The 15,890-nt window shown below is 55.4% G+C and overlaps 1 long non-coding RNA gene and 7 other non-coding genes across 8 annotated transcripts; 7 read left to right on the top strand and 1 right to left on the bottom strand.

Moving 5' to 3' along the window:
- Positions 1-2,582: 2,582 nt before the first annotated feature.
- On the bottom strand, positions 2,583-2,655 carry TRNAR-CCU (transfer RNA arginine (anticodon CCU)). The gene has a single exon. It is a non-coding gene; the product is annotated as a tRNA-Arg (tRNA).
- Positions 2,656-3,830: 1,175 nt separating this feature from the next.
- Positions 3,831-3,903, top strand: TRNAK-CUU (transfer RNA lysine (anticodon CUU)). The gene has a single exon. It is a non-coding gene; the product is annotated as a tRNA-Lys (tRNA).
- Positions 3,904-6,155: 2,252 nt separating this feature from the next.
- On the top strand, positions 6,156-10,376 carry LOC131501125 (uncharacterized). Its single transcript, XR_009256654.1, has 2 exons — positions 6,156-9,032; positions 9,085-10,376. It is a non-coding gene; the product is annotated as an uncharacterized LOC131501125 (long non-coding RNA).
- TRNAP-UGG (transfer RNA proline (anticodon UGG)) lies at positions 6,845-6,916 on the top strand. Its single transcript has one exon. It is a non-coding gene; the product is annotated as a tRNA-Pro (tRNA).
- Positions 8,062-8,133, top strand: TRNAP-AGG (transfer RNA proline (anticodon AGG)). Its single transcript has one exon. It is a non-coding gene; the product is annotated as a tRNA-Pro (tRNA).
- Positions 10,377-11,927: 1,551 nt separating the features above from the next.
- TRNAK-CUU (transfer RNA lysine (anticodon CUU)) lies at positions 11,928-12,000 on the top strand. The gene has a single exon. It is a non-coding gene; the product is annotated as a tRNA-Lys (tRNA).
- A 445-nt stretch (positions 12,001-12,445) lies between these two features.
- TRNAP-AGG (transfer RNA proline (anticodon AGG)) lies at positions 12,446-12,517 on the top strand. Its single transcript has one exon. It is a non-coding gene; the product is annotated as a tRNA-Pro (tRNA).
- A 2,294-nt stretch (positions 12,518-14,811) lies between these two features.
- On the top strand, positions 14,812-14,884 carry TRNAR-CCU (transfer RNA arginine (anticodon CCU)). Its single transcript has one exon. It is a non-coding gene; the product is annotated as a tRNA-Arg (tRNA).
- Positions 14,885-15,890: the final 1,006 nt, after the last annotated feature.

Genomic DNA, 15,890 nt, shown 5'->3' with positions numbered 1-15,890 from the left:
ACCCCGAGATCAAGAGTCCCATGCTCCATGGACTGAGCCAGCCAAGCACCCCTGGGGTCTTGCTTTTACAGTTAGGTAGGTGGAATCTGACTTGGCCTACAGTCAAGGGTTTTTCTTTACAGCTAGTATCATGGTACTTCATAGTCCCTCCAGGGATGAAAACCACAGCAAACAGGGGTCCAGACACTCAGTGTTGGGGTCCACAGAAGGCAGGTGTCCTCAACACCCATAAACACAATTGGTCCCCTGGTTAGGCTTTGCTAAAGGCTAAGTATTGGGTTTGAGTCTGACTCCGGGACTTTGCTTTCCCGGAGGGCTTGAGGTTCCTCCTGGACCTGGAGAACCACGGAAAGTTCCCAGTGTTGGCTAGCTTACTTGGCAAAGCACAGAGCCCTCTCCCAGTCTGGGTTGGGAGCTCCACTCTGGCCTTGGTCCTGGGCTCATTAGCCACAGCCCATTCCATTTCCCCCAATTCAGAAAGGTCCCCCCGTCTCAGAAAGGGTTCTCAGTTCCAGGCAGCCGCACAAAGATCCGCAGTGTCAACGCTGGGCCCATTTATTGCCGGGAATCCTAGGGAATCGCTGAGAAAATCAGCCAATGGCAGAAGCCACACACACCGCGCCCCTGCCCCCCAGCTCCTCTCCGGATTTATTTGACGTGAGGACCTAATTGACGGCCAGCAAGAGCGGTGCTCCCTATCTTCAGGGAGGATGCAAAATCCTGCCAGCTTTCGTGGCACTGCCGGGCCGGTGCGGTCCCCCTCGTGCAGCCTCTCCCGGGTCAGATTTCTCAAAATGTAGGCTTTGTTCAGGATAAAATGAACCAAGGGCAGAGGCCCACGTGAACGTTTCTGGCCTCAGCCAGCTGTGAGGGTCTTGGCGGTGTGGAGGGGAAAGCAGAAGGCCCTCTCTAGCCGGGGGCACGCACAGGAGGGGGATCCAATCGATCACAGAAGCACCAAATGTAAGGTGTCAGCATCCGCAGTGGGGGGAGGGGGGCTGATCAACTTTAACGTCGGCTGATCAGCAGCACCGTCCCTGCAAATCTGACGTCCAAGGTGGGGCTCAGTTCTACAGTCTTGAAACTAAGGGTTTTACTGAGCCTAGCCAGGAAACTTCAGCAGCCTCCCCCCACCCCCAGCCCCAGTCCATCAGAGGACTTCGGGAGGCGCCAAAATGTCCCGGTTGAGTCAGGCCCTGAGTGGGGCGTGGCCCGTCCTGGGATCGACCCCTCCAGGCACAGAGCGCACTCTGTGCAGCCTTAAAGGTCTGGGTTTACGGACAGGTGGCTCTAGGACCTCCTATCCGGCACCTCCCCCACGCCCATCATCGCCGACAAGGGATAAGGAAATCGGCCACCCGCGGCTGGTGCGGACAGAGATGCGCGGAGCCTGGCCTGGAGCTGCCGGGGGGGTGGGGGGGGTGGTGGGGGTGGTGGGGGGGGGTGGGGGGGGTCCGGTGAGGGGGGCGAACAGGGTTGGAGCACGTGCTGACATTCGGGCTGTGGACTCGGATCCACTTCATGGATGGGCTCTGTGGCTGGTTTGTGGCCACCTCGGTCCCCAGGCCCGAGGTGAAGAAAAGACAAAGGCTCTCCCACTCTCACACTTGATTTAAATAAGTCATATTAACTGGACGATAAGTGTGAGTTCCAGCCTTGATTTCTCTCGGGATGACTCACTCCAGGCTTCTTTTGAAATATCAAAATATCAAATATCAAATATCATTTCCCCCTCTTGCTCCTTGCCACCGTCGGGGTCCTGCCCTGCAGTGGACATCTGCATCTTTAGGACTTGGGCATCCATGGCCCCACCCCACCCCATCGGTGAGATTTAGGGACTCAGCTCCGCTAGGGGACACTAGAGCCTGGTCCTGGTCCAACAGGCAAGGCCGTTGGAGGAAGGAACCCCCCCCCCCCACACCACCCCCCGGGGCAGGTTGTCATGTTTCTCCAGGAAGAGAGCCCCCCCCCCCCCGTGGATCCCCCTCCTCCAGGAATTGTGGGGTTTGGGGGAAGGGAGACTAGGATTCTGCTCTTGGGATTGTTATTCCCGGACCCCGGAGGGTTCAGTATTTGAAGGTATGTGTGATCGTTCTCTTCTAGATGTTTCTGTCTTTTTTTGCATGTGGGTCCAGATTGGGACCATCTGCCAGGTATGGTCCATGGGACTTTCTCAGCTCTCCATTTAATCTGTTCCTTCCCCCCAAACCCCGCCAAATGCTAAGAAGAGCCACCCCGCACACAGGTTCCAGGGATCAGGACCACCCTCACCCCCTTACCAGGAAAGCTAGAGGAATTTAACCAAAGGGCTAATGGGTGGTGGCCCAGAAAAAGTTCTGCCCTCAGCCCCACCCATCAGCACCCAAACCAGCTGAGCGCAGGTGTGCTTTCCGCTCTGTGAGACACCCCTCACTCGCCCCCCAGCTAGTTCCAGTCCCTTCTTTCCTCACCTTCACGGGTATTAAAGGAAACACCCGTGCCCCGACCTCGGGGTCCTAGGAGGTGCCGCTCCCAGGGGTGGCTGACAACAGTCTGGCCACAGAAACCACCCCAGCGCAGGAATGTCAAAAACACGACCACCCTACCCCGGGTGGGACTCGAACCCACAATCCCTGGCTTAGGAGGCCAGTGCCTTCTCCATTAGGCCACCGGGGCGTGCCCCTGGGGTGCAGGCTCCCTGGCCAGCACCGCCCCCTTCCTCACTCCGGGCGGGCGCGCGGGCACCTCCACGGGTCTCTGAACGCCGGGCTTCGGGCAGCGTCGGCGCGCGAGACCCGTGGAGGTGCCCGCGCCCCGATGCTGCCGGAGGCCCCGCGTTCAGGGCGACGTCCGTCCCCCGCATGTTGCTGCGCGGCTTCTTAGTTTCGGGCCGCGAGCGGGCGGGGAGTCCTGGCACCACCCCCGCCCCTGTGCCCCGTCCCGTCGGGTCCCGGTGCCGCCCCAGCTCCGCAGCCGCCCGAGTCCCCGCCGCGCCTCGCGGGGGCGAAGGTGGGGGCCGGGCGGCCGAGGGAAGCGTCCCCGCGCGTGCGTCTCGGGAATGGACCGCAGAGGTCCGAGCCGAATCCCTCCTCCCCTTTGTGGTATCGGGGGACACTTGGGGGGACCATCCCTCGGGTCCCTTCCCCTGCGGCGAGGTGGGCGATCAGAGTCCCTAAGGGCCCGACCCGTCGTCTTCGTTCTTTGGTTTGAGGTACGGTGCTTGTTTGGGGGACGAGCGGCCCTGCGCCGAAGCCTTGGGCGTCCCCGAGTGTCCAGATTCTGCTGGTTCCGGGGGGTGGGGGTGGGGGTGGAGGGCAAGAAGCCGGGAAGGTGTCTCGCTTTTATAGTGCGAGCACAGATAGGACAGGTGGTGGCTGCGGTTTTCTCCTGCTGGGGAGAAGTGTCCCTCACTCCGCGTCGTGCAGAGGGGCCCCACTGGGAAGGACCCCGGGACCTGAGGACAAGGAACCAGGTGGGGCGAGAGCCGGGACCCTCCGCACTCGCACTCGGACCCGCGCAGGTCCCTGTCCTCCGACAACGCCCTCGGGACTCGGACCCAAGACCCTGCTGCCGGAGAGGCGGCCGCAGCTCCCCCGGATTCTGGGCGCCGGGCCTGCGGACTCCGCGAGCCCAGATCCCAAGCCTTGCCACCTGAGGTCGCAGGAGGTGGCTCGGTTTCCTTCACCGCGGGGGCTTCAGCGGGTCGTTTCACGTTCAAAGAGTGGGACCTCGTCCCCAGGCCTGGAGGGGCGGCTCCTCCGTTTCCCCCCCACCGCACTCCCAGAACCGCTGCAGCCAAGTCACCAGAGGCTTCAATACAAAGGACAGAGCACCCAGGGGAGGTTCCTGTCGCCCGGCTAGCTCAGTCGGTAGAGCATGAGACTCTTAATCTCAGGGTCGTGGGTTCGAGCCCCACGTTGGGCGGTTGTGCCTTTTGGCCTTCAGCAGGCTTTTCAACAACTCCTAATCCCCACCCTGAGATCTTCCTGAGAAAACAAACCTCTGGCTGCTCATTCTATGACAAGAGAATGTGGTTCGTGGGTGTAACCTTTACCCTCAAGGGAGACATTCTGACGCTCTTTATCTTTAGAGTTTTATTTTTTTTTTATTTTTATTTTTTTTTTTTGGGACAGAGAGAGACAGAGCATGAACGGGGGAGGGGCAGAGAGAGAGGGAGACACAGAATCAGAAGCAGGCTCCAGGCTCTGAGCCATCAGCCCAGAGCCCGACGCGGGGCTCGAACTCACGGACCGCGAGATCGTGACCTGGCTGAAGTCGGACGCTTAACCGACTGCGCCACCCAGGCGCCCCAGAGTTTTATTTTTTAGGGGCGGTGGTGGCTTAAGCCTAGAAAGGCAGAGCCAAGCCTACAGGGTCAGGTCCCTATAGGTGGGGTCTAGGTCCTTTCCCCTACGGACTGGGTCCCCCTGCGTCACTCACAGGCGTGAGTCGGCTTTGGGTCAGTCAGGATCAGTCCGTGGGGCCTTCTCCACCCCTCATCCCAGATGACTCTCACATCCTCCACCTTCTCCAGGGGTGGGTGATGAGGTTGTCAGACTGCAGGGTAGGCCCATATGGGGGTAGTGGAGGGGGAAGCATCAGATCTGTGCACCTGGGAACCCAGAACAAGAGATGATCCGTCTCCAGAGAAGGGGAGTGGGCACGGGGTCGGGCAGGAAGGGGACACCGATCCCGGAGGCCTCCACAGTGTGGGAACTAGGTGAAGGGGCCGAGGATCCTCCCTGGTCCCCCTGCTTACGGTTCTCCTTCCTTTCAGACTCAACTCTTCTCCCCACTCAGTCTGCTGTCCTTGAGGAGGATGAGCTGAGGCTCTTATCCCAGGGACATGGCCGGAAGTCCACCTTGGGTCCGCCTTTTAAAGCCCTGGACCTGTGGGTGTAAGTGAGGCCTTCACCTAGACATTGTGGGCTCCCAGCTTGAACAAATCTTACCATCTATCTGTTGTGAGGCCCAGACCAACCTGGAACCCATAAAAGAGAATAACCCAGATGATACGCCAAGATGTGGCCTCCCGGCACTTTCCAGACACATTCGATTCAGACCCCCAGGAGTGAGATGCCTCCCCTGCCCTCAGTAGCCCTTTGGGACACCCTGGCCCTGCAGGGATGGGCAGAGAAAGCCAGGAGCCCAGGTGATGGTGAAGACAGCAGAGGGAATAAGGAACAGACACGTTTAGAATTAAACCTGACCCCAGTGACAGGGGCCTATTTTTGGGGCTTTCTGCTCTCCCCACCCAATTGCAGGTGGCTCTACTCCCTCTGTGCCTGCCTTCCTTACTCCAGCTGGCAGTGCTTCCCTGCAGGGACCCCTCCCAGTGTCTAGGAGACCCTGTTCACAGCCCTCCTGTCGCTGGGAAACTATTAGCAAGTTGGTACTCACTGTACCCCCAGCCTCAGCCTCAGGGGAACTCTGTGCTTTCTGGAGAGATCCTGTGTGTGTGTGTGGGGGGATTTTCCTTGGCTTGTGGGCTGGGGCCTTGAGCCTTCCCCTAGATGTGAAACGTGCAGAACACACATTCTGGGCTGTTCTTTTAGGGCTGCAGGAGAGCTACAGGACTAGGCTCCACTATTTTCCATCTGAGCCCCACAGATCTGGGCCCCCGAAACCCAGCGTCTCAAGGACCTCAGTTGATCCAGCTGTGAAGTGGGGATAATCCCAGCTCATGACTCAAAGATTTGTTTGGGATATTAACTTACTTAACTTTGTTTTTGTTTTTGTTAAGTGTTTAGAACACTGCCCTGAGACATTAACTCCTGTCCCAGCTTCAAGTTTGCTTGCCGGCCCCAGTCCTCCTTCCTGACTGAACCGGGCAACTCCCGGCTGGTGGAAGCCCAGGTTTTCTTTCTGAGGCCCCTCTTAGTTCTCTCTTTTCCGGCCTCTTCCGCTTTCCCATTTCACACTCCTCCTGACCCCTTTGGGCAGGAACCTGAACAGTCTCTTGTCCCAAATTGGCAGACCCTGGCTCTGCCCCACTCCCTGCGAAGGAGCTGGATCCCAAGGCCCGAACTCAGTGTCAGAGTTCAGCCAAGTATTTCTTTTTTTTTTAAATTTTTTTTTTTTTCAACATTTTTATTTTTGGGACAGAGAGAGACAAAGCATGAACGGGGGAGGGGCAGAGAGAGAGGGAGACACAGAATCGGAAACAGGCTCCAGGCTCCGAGCCATCAGCCCAGAGCCTGACGCGGGGCTCGAACTCACGGACCGCGAGATCGTGACCTGGCTGAAGTCGGACGCTTAACCGACTGCGCCACCCAGGCGCCCCTCAGCCAAGTATTTCAAGGGAATGAGGAATCGAGGGGTCAGGCCTGTTTCCCCGCCCCTGAGAAGGGGCCCCAATGATCAGTAGTTTGTGAGTTCCAGTATCTGTTGCGTCTTTCCCCGCCCACTCCCGTCCGCGGCCAATGTAGAGCGCTCCAGCCCAGGAAGACAGGCGCCGCTGATTGGAGGCAGAGCATCGGTCCCGGTTTGCGACCAACTGCGGGTGAGCTGTGTCCCTCGCAGTCCACCCTGGGCACAGCTGCAGTTCTCTCTCTTTCCTTCGCTGGATGCAAGCCTGGGCCGGAGACGAGCCCTGCCCTGCGCGCTGCCGCGATCAGCTGCGTAGCTGGGAAGCGGTGGGTTGGGGAGAGGCCGCGCGGTTCGGTCTTCCTTCCGCTGGGGCCGCTCGTGGACCGTTGATGAGCCTAGAACTAACCCTCGGTCCGAAATCTGACAGAGGCTGCGAACCCGCGAACCCACAGGGCCGGCTTCACAGGTGCACGCGCTGACAACTGAGCTATCGGGATGATTTCAGCGCTTCCGCGTGCGTCAGCGGCAGAACAAGGAGGGAGAGACGTGTCGTGGTGGCTCGTTGGTCTAGGGGTATGATTCTCGCTTTGGGTGCGAGAGGTCCCGGGTTCAAATCCCGGACGAGCCCCCCTCCGTTTTCCCCGTCCGCGTTTTCAGCGGAGACGGCACCCACCAGGCTGAGGCTCCTGGTGGCACAGTCCGCGTGGGACCTAGGGAGCCGTGAGACGCACATGGTCTGTATCTCGCGTGGCTGGGAATCCGCGGCACCGAGGTTAAAGGAGACCACTCCGGGAAGTAAGAGGTTATCTAAAGTAAGGCAAAGTGCATCGTTGGTTCTTCTGGGGGTACAGATGATCCCCGCTGGAGTCTCAGGTGAGTCCTACCCTTAACTTGATTTTTTTTTGGGGGGGGGGAGGGAGGAAGGGAGAGAGGGAGCGACACCCTGGATTCCGTGGGCAGAATTTCATTCCCCCGGGCTTGCCCAGATGACAGCTCAAGGAAATGCGCGCCATGGATGGGGAGGGGTGGTGGTTAGGTGGTCAGACAGCACAAAGCGAACCCGCTAGCCCAGATCTGCCGGGTCCTCGGGGGGTGGGTCGCGCCTGGACACGGGGAGGGACACAGAGACAGCAGAGTGCTGGGAACCCGACCCCCGATCCCTGGACGCAGTCCTTTTGCCCCGAGGGCGGTGTCCTCATCCTCCCCACCACCTGAGGACCTGAAGACCCTCCTCCCGCCCCTGCTGAGCCGGGGAGGGCATCCCTGAGCCGCCCCGGTGCGGGGTCTGGTTGATGGTCTGATCCACCCCCCTCCAGGGGCCAGCCCTTCCGGGCCGAGGTCACCGTAGGGCAGGAAGGTCGCTGGCCACCTGGTTTAGTCAGCTTCGTGGGTTATAGGCTCCACGTCGGAAACTCGATGTCTTGGTTTGATCTTGCCAGGGGCGGGAGAGGGGAGAGCAGCCGGGAGGAGCTCCTGCAGAGTGACCACAGGGCGGCGCGGGGACGCACGGACCCCCTGCCCGGCTGGCCGCCCTTGCGCGCCAGGGGCGGAGCGCGAGCGGAATCGGCGGAGGCCACCTTGTTGCGGGCACGCAGGAACCGCTCCCCACTTTATGGGCGCAGGGAGTGTTAGGTTCCCTCCACGGCCGTGGATCCCAACCTCTAGCCCTTCTCCACGGATCTGAAACCGATTCCCCTCCCCGCGCTGCTCCGCCGTTCCGGCCCCGGACGCCCTATCGGTCACAAAGAGGAGATTGGACACGAGCTGCAGCAGGGCTCGTTGGTCTAGGGGTATGATTCTCGCTTAGGGTGCGAGAGGTCCCGGGTTCAAATCCCGGACGAGCCCTTCTTTTTGTCTCCCCGTGGATCGGAGAGCTGGCCCGAGACCCCCACCCCCAATCCCGCGCCAGGCTCCACCGGGGGAGGGAAGCTTAAAAAGGCCTCAAGCTGGCTCAGTGCCACCCACCGCTGCCTTTAAAATTTAATTGGGGCCCAGTCGCCAAAGCGTTGATAGAGCCATGTCTCTAAATGCTGCTTTGTCGGTCGGAATTGGAGGCACCGGGGTGGGAGAAAGATGTCCTTCCTTCCTGTGCACCAGGACGCCTTTGGCGCGGCCAGGCGGGGCCCCAGCGCGGTCCCGGGCTCAGGAGTGCGGGAGCTTGAGGACTGGCCATGGACTTCTGGTATTTGCAGCGTGGCCGGAGGGACCCCCAGACGCCGAGCCCTTCCCCCCACACGTGGGCGTGGCCTCCTGGGGCTCTCCCCGCAGCCCCTGCCCTGGTCCCTGCCTTGGTCCCTGCCCCAGCCGGGTCCCCTCCCCACTTTTCTGCAGCTCCGGCTGTGTGTGGATGGGGGTCGCCTTCGCAGCGTGAGAAACGGACCGGGTCCTGCCAACACGACGAAGCTTGAAAACCTAAGCATTTGAAGAATAGTGGGCGTATTGGTCTGAGACCGTGAACTCACTCGTTGCCCCATCAGCTAAAAGGTCAAACAGATGTTAACACTTTAAAACTGTATTAGAGAATAGTATGTTGCACGTGTGACTAAGCCCGACCGACCACGTTCAAGAGCTCTACAAGGGTGGAAGCTGTTCTGCAGAAGCTTGAGGCGGGGATGCTCCAGGTGCCAAATTCCTATGAAACACTCCCTCAGTGGGGAAGGCACCTTTCCTCCCAGTACCGGACCCGAAAGGAAAGTGGGACTCAGGGGACAGGGATGAACTCCTCCAGCCTTTCCCTGCTCGTCGTCGGGCTCCGGGGCCCAGGGAAAGCACTTCTGTGGAGTTGCAAGTTCCCAGCAGATGCCTTCAGCATGTGTGGAAACAAGAGTGCCATGGTGTGCCAGGACCTTCTGCCTCTTAGAGGATCCGAAGGATGTTACACCGGAGAGAAGGAAGCAAAAGAATGCGGTGGTGGAGAGGACCGTGGTGTTGGACAACTGTTAGTGGCACCGTCTTCCTTTTTGTTGAGGATGGTGAGTTTGAGAGCGCACTATGAACCAAGGATCATGAACAATCCAATTCTGTGTACTTGAGGTCCGATTGGGGAAAAAAACACAAAACCCTCAAGTAGAAGATTTAATTTAAAGTGACCCATGAATGGTAAGTCCTTGAGCCCCTGGCTGAAATCAACAACAATTTTCTGTGCAGACACACTTTTATTCTAGGTCTCACAGAATTCCATACATCAAGAAATTTAGAAGGGAAATGGGCAAGTCACAAAACAAACAAGAACAACAAGGAAATAAGGCACCATGAGCAACAACCAGTGAACAACAAGCAATGGAAATAAAATTGCCAAGATTTCAGATGCTAAGATTGGAAGACACAGATCATAATACAACTAATCTTACTATGCATAAACTAATGGAAGACTAATTAAAATATCTTTGAGAACAGAAGCTATGTAAAATGCTCTAGAAGATTGAAAAAGATGTAAATTCCTCTAAAAATAAAAATACATAAAAAGTGAAACAAAATTCAATAGATGTATCTAACAGCTTAAAAAGGTGCAGAAATAGTAAATGAAAAATAGGTCAAAATATATACCACAAAACCCAAAAAAATCCCAATATGATTACAGATTAAGCAACACACTTTAGAAGTTCCATGATTAAAGAACAAATTACAAAGAAAGTTCGAAGAAATACATACTTTGAAATAAATGATGGTGAAAATACTGTATACCAAAACCTGTAAGACCTAGCTAAAGCAGAGGTTGATAGTCTTAGATGCATGTAATAGAAAAGAAAGTTTGAATACTAATGTCAAGAAGTTAGAAAAAGAACAGCAAAAATAAACCCAAAGAAGTTAGAACAAGGGAAAAAATAATAAGATAGGAAATCAGTGAACTAGAAAACAAGCATACTATAGAGATTAATGACAAATCCTGAAGCAGATCTTGAAAAAAAAAACAGTTATTGATAAAACTTTGCAAAAACTGATTACAAAATAAAGGAAGAAGACACACAACCCATATCAGGGATAAGAATGACTTCACAGTCATTACATAACTTAAAAGCATATGCTAAACAGCTTTGTGAAAATTTAGAAAAATACATAATCCTTTGAATTAAAAAGCATGCCTTGTGCCTGAGTGGCTCAGTCAATTAAAGCATGTGACTCTTGATTCAGCTGAGGTCTTGATCTCAGGGTTGTGAGTTCAAGCCCCGTGTTGGGCTCTGTGCTGGGCAGAAAGTCTTCTTAAAAAACAAACAACAACAAACATGCCTTAATGGGATCAAAATGGAATAAAAATATAAATGGCCTTTAAATTAATAGAGAAAATGAATCAATGGTCAAAAATTATCCTCCAAAGAAAATTATTGACTCAGATGGCTTCAGTGGGGGCATGCTACCAAACATTCAAGAAACTAAATTTTAATCTCACACAAAATCTTTCACAGAATAGAAGACAGAATCCCACAACACATTTTACGAGGCCAGCACAACTCTGATATGAAAACTACACAGCACGAGAAAGAATTTTAAAAGCACATAATCTATAATCTCATGGAAATGGATGTAAATTCTGAAACAAAATACTAGCAAGCCAAATCTTATGACATATAAGAAGGATAATATTCCATGGCCAAGTTGAGTTTATCCTAGGGAACGCGAAGTTTATTTGACATTAGACAAATCTGATGTATGCAACAAATTCAAGGAAAAGTATTCAATAAAATCTAACTTCCATTTATGACTTTTAAAATTCTTAGGAGGGGCGGCTCAGTGAGTTAGGTGTATCACTCTTGATTTTGGCTCAGGTCGAGATCTCTTGGTTGGTGGGTTTAAATGTTGCTTGGGGCTCTACCCTGACAGTGCAGAGCCTGCTTGGGATTCTCTCTCCCCCTCTTTCTACCCTCTCCTGCTCATCCCTCCCCCCCCCCCCCCCCCCGCCAAATAAATAAATATTTAAACAAATTCTTAGCAAACTAGCAAGAGGAGATAACACCCATAATCACCAAAATTATCTACAAAATACTACGGCAAACTTCATACTTGATAGTGAATCCCTGGCAATATTGTCTTTGAGATTGGACATACAAGGATGCTGCCACTCTTTCTATTGAACATTTTGTTGGAGAAACTGGGCCACTCATACACTGCTGATGGGGAAGGAAAACGGCCCGGCCACGCTAGGAAACAATGTGGCAGTGTCTTTAAAAGGGAAACAGATAACTACCATATGACCTCGATTGCACCTTTGGGTATTTTTTGGGTGTTACATGTTTGTAACAGCCACCCCCCCCCCCAAAAAAAAACACCTCAAAAAACCCTGGAAATAATCCAGATGTCTGTCAAGGGGTCAGTGTTTAAACTAACTGTGGTACATCCTGGCTTAGGCTTTCTCTCCGTCGCTGGCTCCGGCCCCCTCACCCAGCTGCGGGGGCTGCTCCTCCTGGGCCTGACGCCAGGTCGGCCTCGGCGGGCACAGGGCCCAGGCGGGTTCCCCACCTAGAGGCCCGGAGGACGGGAGGGAAGTCCTGGGCTGGCAGCACCCTTGCTGCAGTGGGGAATTTCTGTGGGGCCCGGGGGTTTTGGCTACTGAACCGTCCCTGGTGCTCAGGTCCAATTCATTACTTTACCTGGTTCCCATCAACTTCAGATCACTTTAGCATCTAGAGCCACGGCCAATGGGCGCCCGGCTAGCTCAGTCGGTAGAGCATGAGACTCTTAATCTCAGGGTCGTGGGTTCGAGCCCCACGTTGGGCGGCTTGTTTTCTTGGTTTGGGCCATAAAACTCTGCAGGAGGAGTTTAGGAAGTCGTACGGACACCGGGGGCTGCGCCTCCCCGCAACGTGTCCCACTGACCTAGAATCGAAAGACACGCAAAGCTGCCCCTCCTACCGGGAGCCCCGCGCTGGCTTTTGCCCCAAGGTGTCGCCAGGGTGCTCCTGGCCACGAGGAATGTCTGCAAAGTGACTTCAGGGAGGCGCCGGGACGCACGGACCGTCTACGTGGCCTCGGGCTCCTTACTGCGTCAGCGCTGAGGCGGATTGGGGGGGCGTGAGGGGCCCGCCCACCCGCTTCTGAACTCAGCCCTTCCCCGCGGGTCTGAAATCCGAAGCTCCTTCTCGCGTCACTTCCCTGGTCCCGCCTGTCCCAACCCCCGGGTCGCCACGAAGTCATAAACAGAGCCGGAGGCACGCGTCCCTGTGGCTCGTTGGTCTAGGGGTATGATTCTCGCTTAGGGTGCGAGAGGTCCCGGGTTCAAATCCCGGACGAGCCCTGCTTTTTGTTTTTTTGTTTTTTGTTTTGTGCAAAACCCTCTCAGAGATTGAGGAATTGTCCCGGGACCTCAGCCACTGGGCGTGGAAACAGGACACTGCAAGAGAGAATTAAAAGAGAATCTTTGAAAGCCTACCGTCGACCCCGGGTGCTTTTTAAAAGTTTTTAGATTGGAATCCTGGGGCTCCAGACGTGCAGGCCTCCCCCGGGAGGGCGCTCCTCCCGCGGCTGCGTCAGGTTTAGTGCAAGGCCAGTAGTTGGGGGAGGGGAATCCGTGAGAGGCAACGCTCCCCACAGTCACAACTTTGAGGTTCAAGTCCAGCAATGCCCGGGTGGCATTCAGAGGCCCGCTGCTGAGCATCCAGGATTTCATACGCCGGCACGACTGCGGGGGCAGAGTGGGGTGCGCACTTGGGGAGGCGCTCGGGCCCTTCTCCCTTCTCCTTTCTTCCCCCACCTCCTCCCTCCATTTCCTTGTCCCCCCCCCCCCCCCCCCGCCTTGGTCCCAGAGCCCGCCAGGGGACTGAGTGCAGTCACGACTAGGGTCCTGTGCTACTCTCTGAACGTCAGGCTGTGAGGTCCAGGCGATTGGAGACCCAGGTGGGGTTTGACTTTGACCCCTAAGGAGTTCCAATCCCTGAGAGCTGCTTTCCACCACGGGTGAAAGGTCCCGCTTTCTGGGCAACTGTGGGCAAATCTCAGGCTAAATCTCTTTCTTCCAGAGCCCATGCAAGCCCCCGCGGCTGTCCGTCGAATCAGATTTCCTGGGGGGAGTCATCCCTGTCCCAAAGTTTTTTTGTTGGTTTGTTTTTAACCTTTATTTATTGTTTCTAAAAAATTGTTAGTAGTTTTGAGGAAATTGCTACAAAGAAAACCACCAGGAGAGACTTACAGTTTCCAGTAACACAAACGGGCGGGATTTGGGGGGGTGGGGAACCAACCCACTGGCTAAAAACAACGGGAAATGATGGATATTCAAAACAAACACACATAAAAGCGATGAAGAGCTTTCGAGAGAGTTAAAAAAAAAATTCCTGGCCACATTTACACGGATGTGGAAAACCACCGGGGTGCGTGGATCCCCAAACCTGCGGGACGCAACGAGGGCATTTGCCAATTCTCCGCAAACAGGCGAGGCGAAGGCAGAGAGCAGAACTTGCTCCTGAGTTCCGCCTTGAACCTGTGGCCCCGCGAGAGGAGGATGCATGGATGACCCCTGTCCCGCCCCCACGGGCCGCCAGCTGCGGCTGGACAGCGCGTTTCAGGGGGCCTCCGCCTCCTCCCGCTAAAATGCAGATGATTTTAGATAAAAGGCGAGCGAGTGCGGAGACCTCTCTCACCGGAAGGGCGAGGTCCCCCTCTCCCCCGAATTTTGTTGCACAAATGATAAAGGATAAATTTGGAGGTGTGGCGAGGGAGGCTCCGAGGTCCCGGAGATCTTAGGGCGATGGGGAGAGAGAATCATGAGCGGCTCCAGATTCTGCTGATTTTTTTTTTTTTTTTTTTTAATCATTGGCTACATTACAAGCCTCAGTGAATAACTGGGGGGAGTGTTGCGAGGAAAATTGCAGGGTGTGTGTGCACGATACCCGGACCTTCGGCTCCAGGCAGCCCTAAGCGGAGGGGTTTGGTCTGGCGCTCGGTGCCAGTTCTCGCGCGCGAGCCTGGAAAGGTGAGGCCCAGGGTAGAATCTTTCGGGATGTCTCCATCCCCTGGATGTCAGCCAAGCCCGGAGTTGTGGCGCCCAGCGCGGGACCGCGGCGCAGGAGGCTCTGACTTCGGCCCGCGGGGGAGCCTCGGAGAGCCCGGAGGGTCGCCTCCTCCCTGCACGCTGTAACGGCCCCGCACCGTCTACCTCCCAGCCCTGCGCTCTGCGGGGTCATTGGTCACGCTGGGCCCGGAGAGGACCGAACCCTTGTCAACGACACAGCCCGGTGGCCAGGCCCAACGCTCCACCGTCTGACCCAGCCGGAGCCCCCTGCTGCACTCTGAATCCATTCATCCGAAGGAGAATCCAGTGCGTTTCTGAGCGTGGGACCCCTTCTGGAGCAAACAGAAGAGCCAGACTCCGCGAGGCCTGTGGAGGAGCTGCAGGAACGCAGGCAGAGGAGGGCGCTGCGGGTGGCGACTGCGCCCCCTTGCGCGGGATCTCCGCGGAGAGGGGACGCTTGTTTCCAGGAGGGCGGCTCTTCCCGGAGGCTGGAATACACACTACGGACTCGGCCTGGTTTTGAATAAAAACCCAAAGCAATCTCTGGATCACTTTCTAGCCACTAAGCAAGCATCTTGGCGGTTGCCCCAGTGGCCTAATGGATAAGGCACTGGCCTCCTAAGCCAGGGATTGTGGGTTCGAGTCCCACCTGGGGTAGTCGGGTGGGTCTAACCTTTACATGTTAGAGGGACGTTTTAGGTTCTAGGAACCGTATCCCGAACGAGGTGAGGGGGGAATCGGGCAGTCAACTCATGCTTCCAATGTTCAAACTTACAGGAGCCCAAGTCCAGGGGCCTGAAAGATTCCAGTAAGAGAGAGATGGGATCCTATTTCCCTAAAATGGCAACTCCCAACCCTCAGCCCTTTTTGCAGGACTGCCCAAGAAAGAAACGGTGTACAAAGCTGTGAACACGCAGAAACACACAGGGGAGGGGAGAGAAAAGAGACTCTAGCAAAACGCAGAGTATGGAACTCAACAGGTACACAGAAAATGTGGAGAACAGACGTTGCACCTGTGATATAAATGTTAGAATTGAATGGGCACTTGGCGAGAACTGAGGTGATGCCGGCCAGCAATGACATTGTCTTGATCTGGGTTAAGATTATGGGTGATTTTCTGCTTGGGGTTCTGTTGTTTCAATATAATTACTTCTGTGACTCTTTATAGTTCCTCCAGGGCCTCACTGTTAGAATCTCAGTGTCAGCCCAGGATTTGGTGTCTAGCAAACGATGTCTTTGATTGACATGTGACTCAGCATACTGGTGACTGAAAGGTCCCGTGTCCCCGGAAATACCACGCCAGGCTTTTGAGCTTGCTAAGGTGCCCCATCCGGAATTGAATCTCAGACTACCCACCTCTAGTGCTTTTTTTCCCCCCTCATTTTCCTTTTCCTCTTTTTTTTTTTTTAATTTTATTTTAGAGGGAGAGAGAGTGTGCCAGTGGGGCAGAGAGAGAGAGAGAGAGAGAGAGAGAGAATCTTAAGCAGTCTCCATGCTCAGCATGGTGCCCTACAAGGGGCTCAATCCCACAATCCAGGGATCAATGACCCCAGCGGAAATCCGGAGTTGGGAACTCAAAGACTGAGCCACCCAGGCACCACCCCCTTATCCCCCTTTAAATAATGACAGTGAGCAGGGCTAGTATCCTAACGGGGGAGAGAGA

This window comes from Neofelis nebulosa, chromosome 18, assembly GCF_028018385.1.
Source record: "Neofelis nebulosa isolate mNeoNeb1 chromosome 18, mNeoNeb1.pri, whole genome shotgun sequence".
In the NCBI taxonomy this organism is placed as follows: Eukaryota; Metazoa; Chordata; class Mammalia; order Carnivora; family Felidae; genus Neofelis; species Neofelis nebulosa.
Note: the sequence above shows the minus strand (reverse complement) of the source record. Positions and strands in the feature narration are given on the sequence as shown.